The sequence below is a fragment of the Pelodiscus sinensis genome, chromosome 4 (genome assembly GCF_052426305.1).
Source record: "Pelodiscus sinensis isolate ZL-2025 chromosome 4, ASM5242630v1, whole genome shotgun sequence".
NCBI lineage: Eukaryota > Metazoa > Chordata > Testudines > Trionychidae > Pelodiscus > Pelodiscus sinensis.
Window position 1 is genome coordinate 12,537,707 of NC_143055.1, and position 12,108 is coordinate 12,549,814.

A 12,108-nucleotide genomic window follows, 5' to 3' on the forward strand; every position below is an offset into this window, starting at 1 on the left:
CCCCACCTCCCCCCACTTGTGGGCGCAGCGCGATCCAGCTCCACAGAACGCGCCCCCCCCCCCACACACACACACGTCCCTGGGAGCAGGGGGAGTTACCAGCCAGGAGCTGTTCGAGAGGCTGAAATGGTTATTTCAGCCTGTCTGATGAGTCGGACACCCCTGCCCGCTGGTCCTCCCTATGGCCCATCTGTGCGCCATCCTCCACCTAGCCACACCCTGCCTGCCCCCCAACCCGAGTAACCACACACTGCCTGCCTCCCAAGTCCCAACACCCACACGCTGCCCGCCCCCCAAATCCCAACACCTAATGCTGCCTGGCCCCCCAAGCCTGCACACTCACATGCCCCCTGCTCCGCCCCCCAAAGTCTCAACACCCACACTCCACCTGGCCCCCGCAAGTCCCAATGCTGCCTGGCTGCGGAACACCCAACGCTGCCTGGCAAATACCAGCCATGGGCAGCCAAAGAGAATCTACTGTGAGCCAGGAGCGTTGTGTAGGTCTTTTGATTATATCGATTGAAAATGATCTGTGTAAAGAAATGGATTTTACTGACATAATTGAAGAATGTGCTGCCAAAAGAGCTAGACAGCTATAGTAGACTTAAATACAAATTAAAATGTTTAATTATTAATGCAGAATTGTGTTTAAGAATGAATTACAATATAATTAAAATAAAAATTATCCAACTAAATTAAGTTTCTATCAAATTTACCCAATTCACATTTAATATGAAAAATAGCCTTCAATTTGCGCATTAGACGCCTTTTTTCTATTTTGTCTCCAAAGGGGGGGCCTCACAAAATTGTGCTGCCCTGGGCCCCGCAAAACTCTCATCCGCCCCTGGCTACCGCACAGCGAGTGACCTTTCGGGGGGCTGCTGCTGGAAATGGAGAGGGTGGCTGCAAGCAAACTCATAGCCCAGAGTACTAGGGGAACCAGTAGGAGAGAGTATGGAGGGGGCAGACTGCTCGGGGTTTTCCTTATGTCTCTGCTGAGGCCTTGTAAACTGATGTGCTGTGACCTGGAATTCTAAGGAGGCCAATTTTCTTCCACTATTTGATCTGAGGAAGTGGGTCTGGCCCACGAAAGCTCATCATCTAATAAACCATCTTGTTAGTCTTTAAAGTGCTACATAGTCCTGTTTTTTGTTTAAGGAGGACGTGACACTCTTGATCATTAGAACAGCAAACAGGGGATGTCTGCAGGAGCATCCCCTTGGAGAACCTCCCTACTCTCACATTTCAAGCCTGTGTTCAATGTTGCCTTGTGCAGGAGAGTAATTTATGTTAAAAAGACTATGGACAATCTGTCAAGCCGAAGGCTAGGGAGCTTTCATGAAATGAAAAGGTATCAGATCCAGAGTAACCCAAAACAGCTGGGGTAAGGCTTGATTTTTTATTGTTCTCCACCCCCAGCTTTTATCCTTTTCTTTATGCTCCACTCACGGGATGGGTCTCATGGGTATGAAGTCTATTCAATGTGCAGAGAGAAGGGACATTTACACAGAGCTGCTGCTTTGCATGTTTCCACTCCAGTGACAGTCCCCTGCTGTTAAGAGCAGATATAAACATGTCACTTGAACCGTTTGTGCTTCTGAGCTCCACAGCTGCCAACATGATCTCCTGGACTCAGTTTCTCTGGCTCCTTGTGCTCTGCATTCAGGGTAAGAGAAATAACAGGGGAAATTACCTTGAACATACTAGGATGCAGATATTCAGAGATTCCGCTTCAAGCAATGATTCCCAGAGGCATTCAGAGTGTTAGTGAAGAAGGGGTATGAGGTGAAGCTTTCTAATTAGTTACAATGTATAAGATTTGAGTCACTTTACATTTGTTTTTCTTTTAATTTTTCTCTCCCATTCAGACTCCAGTGGGCAGATCGTGCTGACTCAGACACCAGAATCCCTGGCAGTGTCTCCAGGAGACACAGTCACTATCCGCTGCAAAGCCAGTTCCAGCCTCACCAGTGGTAGTTATCAACGGCTAGCCTGGTACCAACAGAAATCAGGACAAGCACCTAAGCTCCTCATCTACAACGCTTCCACGCGTCAATCTGGGGTCCCAGACCGGTTCAGTGGCAGTGGGTCGGGCACTGACTACACATTCACCATCAGCAGGGTTGAAGCAGATGATGCTGGAAATTATTACTGTCAGCAGCATTACACCACCCCTCTCACACAGTGATACAGACCAGCACAAAAACCTCCCTGCTCTGTTTAGTTTTAGGCTGTCACTCACAGTATTTCAGCTGCTTCCTCTGTAGCATCCTGGTGCCCGTGATTCTGCAAAGCTGCCCACAGGCTGGGAGTGAGTCAGACTTGGGTCTGTTCCCTCTTTGCCCCAGATCTTAGTCCTTTCAAATGTTACCTCCCACCAAGTGGTTCAGCACTTTTCCCTCCGCTACCATTGCTCCCCTACCACTAACAGGGATCTGCTCTGAAAGGCTGCATGAAGCTTCTTACTGACAGCCACTGTGACAGGCTGCTGGTTAAGCCGGAGCCCTGCCACTACAGCCTGGCTGCAAAGATCAGCTGAGCAGGCCCCTGCCTGAGGGGCTAATGGGAAACAAAGGTGGGCCTCATTACCAGAGGGTTAGAAAATACAGCAACAGCTAAAGTAGCTGGGGAGGAGTGGGAGAATGGGGGACTGTGCTCCCCAGACAAATGGAGAGGCCGGCTGAGTTTGCTGCTGGAACAAAGCTCTGTAAATAGAAGGTGGGGAAATTGGTGTGGACAAAAAAGTCACATACGTGACTTGCACAAGAGGGAATTTCCACTTGATTTGTGACAGAAGAAGCGGTTCCAGGGGGAGGAGCCTGAGCAAGGACCTTGCCACAGGTTGCAATGGGAATACTTTGCACTGAGCAGAGAGCTGTACTCCAGCTTCCTAACGCCCCCGAGGGACACTGCAAGAGTCTAACCCATGTCCTCAGATATTAGCAACTGGAGGATTCCCATTGTGATTTAAATGTTTAATGGACCCTCAAATCCCCTTCTCAGCCCCAGGCCCCATCATCACCCCACCTTTTCCCACCACTACTCCATTCCTTCCCCAATACATCTGTCCCCTCCATTTTGTCCCACCCTCCACTCCACTCTGTCCACCAGGGTCCCACCTCTTCCTGCCCCTGCTCCAGCCTTCACCCTAATTTTCCCACCCTTCCCCTAAGCATTGTCTCTCCCCACTTTTCCGCCCTCTATTCCAGCACCTCCCACATGCTACTGAACAGCTGTTCCTTGGCTTGCAAGAGGTCTGAGGAAGGAGAGGGAGACCCCCGTGCACCCTACTTTGAGAAACACAGGCTGTCTCCAAACAAGGTAAACTGAAAGCTGCTCCTTGATTCCTCTACTTATCTAGCAAAACACAGTCACTGAGGCAGCTCCCCTTTTGTGGAAGAAACACCTCAGCAGGGTTGAGACTCTGGCAAAAACTGAACCCAGAACTCCTCACTGGCACCCAAAAGCTACAGATCACAGTGATAAAAAGAACTGAGCCCACCTGCTGGTGCACCGAGGATGAATTCTGGGTCACATTTATGCTAGCACAGGTGCAGTCATGGGGCTGTGGGTGCTGGGGCAATAGGAGGAGGAATACAGCAATCATTGTATCTGAGCAGTGGTCCATCAAATCCAACATCATTCTCCAGCTGTGGCCTGTCTCTGCTACCCCAAAGGTATCATATATATAGTAGCCCAATGACTGTGATTCTGTAACGCTGTAGCATTACGAGTTGCCTGTAGGGGGCGCTGTTGCCTCCCGCCGTGGTTCTCAGCTGACTTCTGCGCCGCTCAGCCAGGCGGGTGCAGGGGAGCAAGTGGCGCAAGTGACCGTTTGGGCCCCGCACTCTCCATGCAGCATGCTGCATGTGGAACGCGGGGCCGCCCAAACGGCCGCTTGCTCCCCTGCAGCAGCCCAGCTGAGCGGCACAAAACTCAGACGAGGGCCACAGCGGGAGGGGAAGGGAGGCTGGGGCAGTGATGTACACCTGGCCGTGTACGTCACTAGAGTTACAAGGTAGGGTTAAAAAAAACCGGACACACTTGATCAGAGGCAGGAGGAGGGAGGGATCGGATGGGAGAGGAGCAGGGCTGTCTGGGAGGAGGGGGGGGTGAGAAGCAGAGCTTGGCGGGGGGGGGGGGTCAGAGGTAGTATAGCTGGCCAGGGGAGAATGGGGGAGGGGCGGCTGGTGGGAAGCAAAGCTGGTCGGGGGTGGAGGTCGGAGGCCGCGGGGCTGGCCAGCGGGAAGCAAAGCAGGTCGGTGGTGGGAATCGGGGGCAGAGAGGCTGGCCAGAGATCGGGAGGAGGAACCGGCTGGTGGAGGGCGGGGAGAAGGAATCGGCTGGTGGGGAGCCAGACTTACGCAGGCACGTGCAGATCCCAGGGTGCTGCCTGCCCTGCTCATGGTCCCAGAGAAACAAGTCCAGCTGTGGCTCCAGCACGCGCTGGAACAGTGCTCAGGAGCAGGGACAGAGCTTCCCCTGCTTTCCAGAAGCAACTAGAGGCTCCCAGCGCCGATCGCACCCCCCCCACCAGCCACTCCCCCGCCCGCGCCAGGCTTCCATCTGGCGCCCAGCCGGAGAACCAGAAAATACCAGATATTGTACATGTCCGGTATTTTGTGATTTTTTTTTTTACCAGACAGAAGGCCTGAAAACCGGACTGACCGGTAGAAAACCGGACACCAGGCAACCCTATATGTCACCGTCCCACCCCCCCTTCACCTCCCGCCGTGGCACTCGGTTGAGTTCTGCGCCGTTGAGCCGGGCCTCCGTGGGGGAGCCCAAATGGCCGCTTGCTCCCCCGCGGTGGCCCGGCTGAGCGATGCAGAACTCAGCCGAGCACCATGGCAGGAGGCGAAGGGGGGAGGAGCGGTGACATATAGGGTTGCCTGGTGTCCGGTTTTCTACCCCAGTGACACCTTGCAGAAACTAGCTAAGCCCACCCTAAGCATCCACCAGCCTCACAGCTGCCGTCTCAACCCTCTGAGAACTCTGTGCTATGGGATTCCTGACTGAGCTGGAGCTATAATTCCTCTCATGCCTCCTGTACCCTCACCAGCAGCCTCCTCCACATTATCTACATGCCAAGGAGCCACCTGGCCACTGTTTAACGAAAACAAAAGGAAGTTAAACAACACACACACCGGGAAACCTCTGGCACAATCAGCTCAAATTCATCCCTGAGGTAACTCTGCTCTGTTCACTGCAGTTACACTAAGGATGGGTTTGGCCCCACATGTCCAGCTGAGCTGCTCCTTGCATGGCAGGTTCTACTCCATGAAGGTGAAACAGAGAGCTGAGATAAAGCTTGAGTCCAAGTGATTTGGCACCCCCTACAGGTGATCATTCAGATCTGTAGCAACCCATCCTCACCATCTCCATAGAAGTGGGCTCTACGCTGAGATAGCCACAGCACGGTTTCCTGGGTTGTGGGTTATTTGGGGGACATTTTTAGGAAATGGCAGGAACTAAATCCCCACCAGGCTCTAAGGACCACAACTGGGAGGGTCCCCTTGTAGGAAGCTAATAGATCTGTGGCCAGTCTCTCTGTGTCAAGCCCTTAACATTGGAGTTAGCTGGAGATGGAGAAAAAGAGGGTTTCTAATTATCCCTGGCAGGGAACAATGGCACCAGAGAAGTCTCCATGTGTGGGTCGTTTTCCTTGGATTCATACTGCTGGGCTTCACTAACTATTAAAAAGGTCATAGAGCAGTTTTTAAACTAAAAGATATGGGGAAAGCCGATTCGTGCAGAGGAGCACGTGGATTGGACGGAGACTTCTCTTAGAGGAGAGTCCATTGATCGAGATTCTCTAGGTTTTAGTCAGAAGGAGAGGAGGGGAGATGATAAAGTATGGGCCAGATCAGAAACAATCACATATACAAGAATCTAATACATCGGGGAAGGGCAGACAAATAAACAGTGGCAATTTTTTAAAGTGCTTCTACACAAATGCTAGAAGTCTAAATAATAAGATAGAGTACCTCATATTAAAGGAGAAGATTGACATAATAGTCATCACAGAAACCTGGTGGAATGAGGACAATCAGTGGGACACAATAATACTGGGATATAAAATATATCAGAAGGACAGAATAGGTCGTGAGGGTGAAAGATAATGTAGAATCAAATGAAGTAAAAGTCTTAAATGAATCAACATGTTCCATAGAATCACTATGAACAGTAATTCCATGCTCTAATAAGAATATAGCAGTAGGGATAGATTATCGGCCACCTGACCAGGACAGCGACAGTGATGTTGAAATGCTAAGGGAGATTAGAGAGGCTATCGAAATAAAAAAAACTCAGTAATAATGGGGGATTTCAATTATCCCCATATTGACTGGGTACATGTCACCTCAGGATGAGATGCAGAGATAAAATTTCTCAATGCCTTAAATGACTGCTTCTTGGAGCAGCTGGTACAGGAACCCACCAGGGGAGAGGCAATACTCAATTTACTCCTGAGTGGAGCGCAGGATCAGGTCCAGGAGGTAACTATTGCAGGACCATTTGGGAATAGTGATCATAATATAATAACATTTAACATTCCTGTGGTGGGAAGAACACCTCAGCAGTCCAACACTCTGGCATTTAATTTCAAAAAGGGGAATTACGCAAAAATGAGGTGAGTTAACAGAAATTAAAAGGTATAGTGACTAGAGTAAAATCCCTGCAAGCTGTATGGAAATGTTTTAAAGACACCATAATAGAGGCCATACTTAAATGTATACCCCCAAAATAAAAAGCGTAGTAAGAGACCTAAAAAAGAGCAACCGTGGCTTAAAAACCATATAAAAGAAGCAGTGAGAGATAAAAAGGCATCTTTTAAAAAGTGGAAGTCCAATCCTAGTGAGGTAAATAGAAAGGAACATAAACACTGCCAAATTAAGTATAAAAATGTAATGAGAAAAGCCAAAAAACATTTTGAGGAACAGCTAGCCAAAAACTCAAAAAATAATAGCAAAACATTTTTTAAGTACAATAGAAGCAGGAAGTCTGCTAAAAAATCAGGCCCCTGGACGATCAAGATACGAATGGAGCAATGAAAGATGATAAAGCCATTGCAGAGAGACTAAATGATGTCTTTGCTTCAGTCTTCACAGCTGAGGCCTTTGTGGGAGATGAATCTGAAGAACTGTCTCGGACTGAAGTGTTATTAGAGGAGGTTTTGAAACAAATAGAAAAACTTAACAGTAACAAATAACCGGGACCTGATGGCATTCACCCAAGAGTTCTGAAAGAACTCAAATGTGAAATTGCTGAACTATTATCTGTGGTTTGTAACCTATCCTTTAAATCAGCTTCCGTACCCAACGACTGGAAGATAGCTAACATAATGCCAATATTTAAAAAGGGCTCCAGAGACTACCCTGGCAATTACAGACCAGTAAGTCTAATGTCAGTACCGGGCCAATTAGTTGAAACAATAGTAAAGAATAAAATTGTCAGACACATAGAAGAACATAATTTGTTGGACAAAATTTGTTTCTGTAAAGGGAAATCATGTCTTACTAATCTATTAGAGTTCTTTGAAGGGGTTAACAAACATGCAGACAAGGGGGATCCAGTAGATATAGTATACTTAGATTTCCAGAAAGCATTTGACAAGGTCCCTCACCAAAGGCTCTTGTGTAAATTAGGTTGTCATGGAATAAGAGGGAAGATCCTTTCTTGGATTGAGAACAGGTAAAAAGACAGGAAAAAAAGGGTAGGAATAAATAGTAAATTTTCAGAATGGAGAGGGGTAACTAGTGGTGTTCCCCAAGGGTCAGTGCTAAGACCAATCCTATTCAAGTTATTCATAAACGATCTAGAGAAAGGGGCAAGCAGCTGTTCTAGTGTCCCTTCAGCATAGAAGACACTGACGACTCCAGCCCAGGATCATTCTCTGTGGACTCTCAGCTAATCAAAATCTCTCCCCCTCTCGGGATCCTGCTGAAATCCTTTTGAACAGTGGAAACAAGGTAGGGAGTGAGGGTCTAAAAAACCCTTCAAGTACCTGGGTGTGAGGGTGCCAGCCAGGAACAGTTTGAGTCCAGCTGTCACATGCAGTAGGCTCCTTGTTACCAGGAATTCCTTGCAGTGCTGTAGATCATGCAAGTTTGCTATACTCCGACAGCCAGACACACTTGGCAGAGGGTCTTTAATTTCCTGCACAAAGAAATACTGTTATGCAGTTCCATTTTCATGGGGAGACAGTAGAGCTAGAAGATAAAATGATGGCAGGCCAGGCTGCTAAAAGCCTCCCAGACTATGGGTGGAGGATTGGTCTATTTATATCTAGCTGCAGCAATAAGTTAGCCCCTTGAACATCTTGCCACTCCATTCCTATAAACCAGACATGACCGACAAGGCAGTTCAGACTCCAGTCAAGTCAGACGTATTTACATGACTCGTTCCTTTTGCAAATTCACACGTGTGTGACACTCCCTCCCTGCCCTGCTGAGCGTGTATAAATGGAGCAGTTTACATTGCACAGTGCTCTGGCTCGCACTGCGGCTGAGAACTGCCACTATGATCTCCCACACTCAGCTTCTCTGGATACTTGTGTTTTGGATTCAGGGTAAGAAAACACAAGAGACCTCGCTTAATGAACAGCAGCAGCAGAGACAATGCAAATATAATCTATTTGTGGTAACAGAGATTTGATTTGTTTCTTTAATAATCTATAGAGTTAAAATGTAGGGAATATAAAGCTATAACTCTGATTAATAAATCACATGTTCCTGTATTTTTTTTTTTACGTCTAGAGTCCACTGGGCAAAAAGTGCTGACGCAGACTCCAGAATCATTATTGGTCTCCCCAGGAGACACTGTCACTATCAAATGCAGAGCCAGTGAAAGTGTTAGCACTTACCTACACTGGTATCAGCAGAAATCAGGACAAGCCCCTAAGCTCATTATCCAAAACGCTTCCACCCGTCCTTCTGGGATCCCAGATCGGTTCAGCGGCAGTGGGTCTGGGACCGATTTCACTCTCACAATCAACAGGGTTGAAGCTGAAGATGCTGGAGATTATTACTGTCAGCAGAGCAGCAGCTGGCCTCTCACAGTGATACAGACCAATACAAAAACCTCCCCATGTGCGTGCGCGCTGCCGAGCATTTGTCACAGTCGTTTGCACGACATCACATTCACAGATTTCATAACAAACACAAAACAGGAAGTTAATGACACAGTTCTCCGCCATTAGTCCCACTGCCATTTGTAGTCGGGACACAGAGGGCAAAGAGAAAACCTGCAAAGGCTATTGACATAGTCAGAGTGATCCTTTTAAAACAGAAGTTGCAGGAGGGAAAACCCAGAAGAGTAATGTTTGTGCAGCACCTTGATCCATCACTGCAGGCCCTGGGCACAACAGCAATACACACAATGACATAGGTTGTACCACTATAAACAAGAACTCTCAAGTCCGGCAACATCAGTGGTCCAGGATGACCACGGATGTTCCAAGATCAGAGTCCTGGCACACTGTGGAGTGTTGGGGACTAGGAGCCTGGCAAAATGAAGGAGGGAACAACGTGTAGCCCAGCTGGGCTGGGGTGGGTGAGAGGTGAAAGCCTGGCGTGTGGCTCAGCTGGGATGTGGGGAAAGCCAGGAAGCCCAGTGGCAGGGGGCGGGGGGGAAGGAGGAGGCTGGTAGCAGAGGCTCTGGAAATTACCTCCCCTGGTCTGATAAAATGCCTCATCTGGGACCATTGAGGTCCTGAGGGTGCCAGACTGGGGAAGTCCAAGCTGTAGCACTTAGGTAATAAAAGCCAGTTTTCCCAAAGAGATCATCTCCCACGTAAGAATAACATAAGTGTTCAACAGAGCTCAGCACGTTGGCTGTCAAGGGCTATGGGGAAGCTGGCCATAAATGTCTCAATAGGACTGGATGGGTGACCCGTCTTAGGTGCCTAAATGCGAGCTGTCCTGTTTTGAAAATCTGCTTCTTTGAGCCTGATCCTGGGCCCAGAGACATTAACAGAGGGCTCCTATAGACTTCAACTGGTGTTGTGTCGGACCCTACAGACTGCAGCAAGACACCTTTGTCTAACCAGCCTCAGCACTTCTTGTGGTGAGACAGGCTTTGCCTTCCTTCGGCGGTACTGTCAGGATAGGCCTCAGGGGAGGGTAACCCTCCAATAAGCAGAAGGAACTGCTTCACTAGCCACAAATACCAAGGGAGATACCTCCCTTGCCTCCTCACTGGGGTGGGATATTGACCTGGGGTTTGCCCTGGGGACTCAGTCTTTCCCCTCGCAGATGCTCAGGCTTGTCTGTTTCCTGTGGATGAAGAAGCATGGCCTTTCCTCGCGGGGGGGGGGGGGGGGGGGGGGGAGGGGGGGGTTGCTTTGTTCAACAGGGGAGAGACTTTAAAAAGGGCTTCTGGAGAAAGGCCCCTAATTGAACTCAGGTGTTTCTAATGAACCTCAGGTAACCCCTTCTCAGCTTATAGGTTGGGGCCTGTAACATTCTAGGACTTATGTCTCTGCCTTCCCATACTCCCTTATAACTGGCTGGCCTGACTGTGTCACAAGGCACATCTCCAAGCTGCAGCCTTCTCCAGGTCAGTGGCAGTGGGTCTGGGACTGATTTCACACTCCAGGAAGTGCTGTTGAAGCAGTCAGTGCTGGAGGTCATTTAATGTCAGCAAAGCTAGGACCAGCCACTGTCACAATACAAACCAACACAAAAACCTTCGGCTGTGTCTACACTGGCATCCCTTCCGGAAAAGGGATGCTAATGTAGCACATCGCAATTGAAGTGGGAATAAGAAATCCTCTGGAAAAGGCTTTATTTTCCGGAGAATAACGTCTGGACTGGCGCTTTTCTCCGGCTTATCTCCAAGCCGGAAAAAAGCGGCAGCCATGTAAATGCAAATCCCACGGGGGATATTTAAATCCCCCGTGGAATTTGCAATTGCGATGTGATACATTAGCATCCCTTTTCCGGAAGGGATGCCAGTGTAGACACAGCCTTCCTGTTCTCCCCTGTGGGCTCACTTCTTCATGTGTCACCACTGGGTGTCCAACCACTGACACATACACCAGCTTCTCAGCAAATCGAAACAGGAAGGATCTTGGGTCACTCACTGGTTCCACAATGGAAAACTGCATGAAAGCTGGACGTGCTTTTTGAACGGCATTACTGCTCAATGGAAACAAGGGCAGAGTAAAGTCCTGCAGCAGCCTGACCTGCTGTGTGTGTAGATACAGCTCTTATAGTCAACGTGTAAGGCCAGAAGGGACCACCAGTTCCTCCAGCTTGACCTTACGCATATCACAGATGACCAATCCCACCCAGGGTCCACAGACTAAAGTCAGCAATCAAGTGAGGCCTAAGTCTTACAGCCCAGAGCTGAATATTAAAACTGAGTTATCTTTCAGAAATTTTCATATACTTCCCAGTGCCCCACCAATTCCTCAGATCCTACTTTACCCAGCATTTCTGAGAGCTAATCACATTATTCTCAGGGAGCATTATTTATTGCAAAGATATGGCAGCATAAGCAGCAATTTCAGGGCTTAATTGAGCTTCAGCAGTTCACAGGCCTCAAGCTGGCCCTCTGCATTTCACACAGCGTGACTTTGTTCGTTCCTGTGCTAGTTTTTGTGAGCAGTTCATTGTTTTGCAAATAGTTTCTGAAGACAATTTTTCACCTGTGGGTCATATAGAGTGTCTATACAGCAAAGTTATTTTGGAATAATGGCCGTAATTCCAAAATAATATATGAGCATCTACACAGAAATTCCATTATTTTGAAATAATGGACAGCTTATTCTGACTTCTGTAAACCTCTGGCTACGTCTACATTGGCAAGATTTTGTGCAAATACTTTTAACGCGAGAGTTTTTGCGTTAAAGTATTTGCGCAAGAGAGCGTCTACACTTGCATGTGCTTTTGCGCAAGAGATGTGCTTTTGCGCAAAAGCATCCGTGCCAGTGTAGACGCTCTCTTGTGCAAGAAAACTCTGATGGCCATTTTAGCCATCGGGCTTTCTTGCGCAAGAAATTCATGTTGCCTGTCTACACTGGCCTCTTGCACAAGAACAGTTGCGCAAAAGGGCTTATTCCTGAGCGAGAGCATCATAGTTCTTGCGCAAGAATCACTGATTTCT

General features: G+C 48.4%; 1 long non-coding RNA gene across 3 annotated transcripts in view; it reads right to left on the minus strand.

Moving 5' to 3' along the window:
• Positions 1-367: 367 nt before the first annotated feature.
• The window catches only part of LOC142829702 (uncharacterized), a 191,190-nt gene continuing 179,449 nt past the window's right edge, over positions 368-12,108 (minus strand). For all 3 annotated transcript variants that reach the window (XR_016349372.1, XR_016349371.1, XR_016349370.1), the window contains 2 exons: positions 8,006-8,157; positions 368-1,656 (listed from right to left, as the gene is read on the minus strand). This is a non-coding gene — a long non-coding RNA (uncharacterized LOC142829702). The remainder of the gene's footprint in view (positions 1,657-8,005; positions 8,158-12,108) is intronic.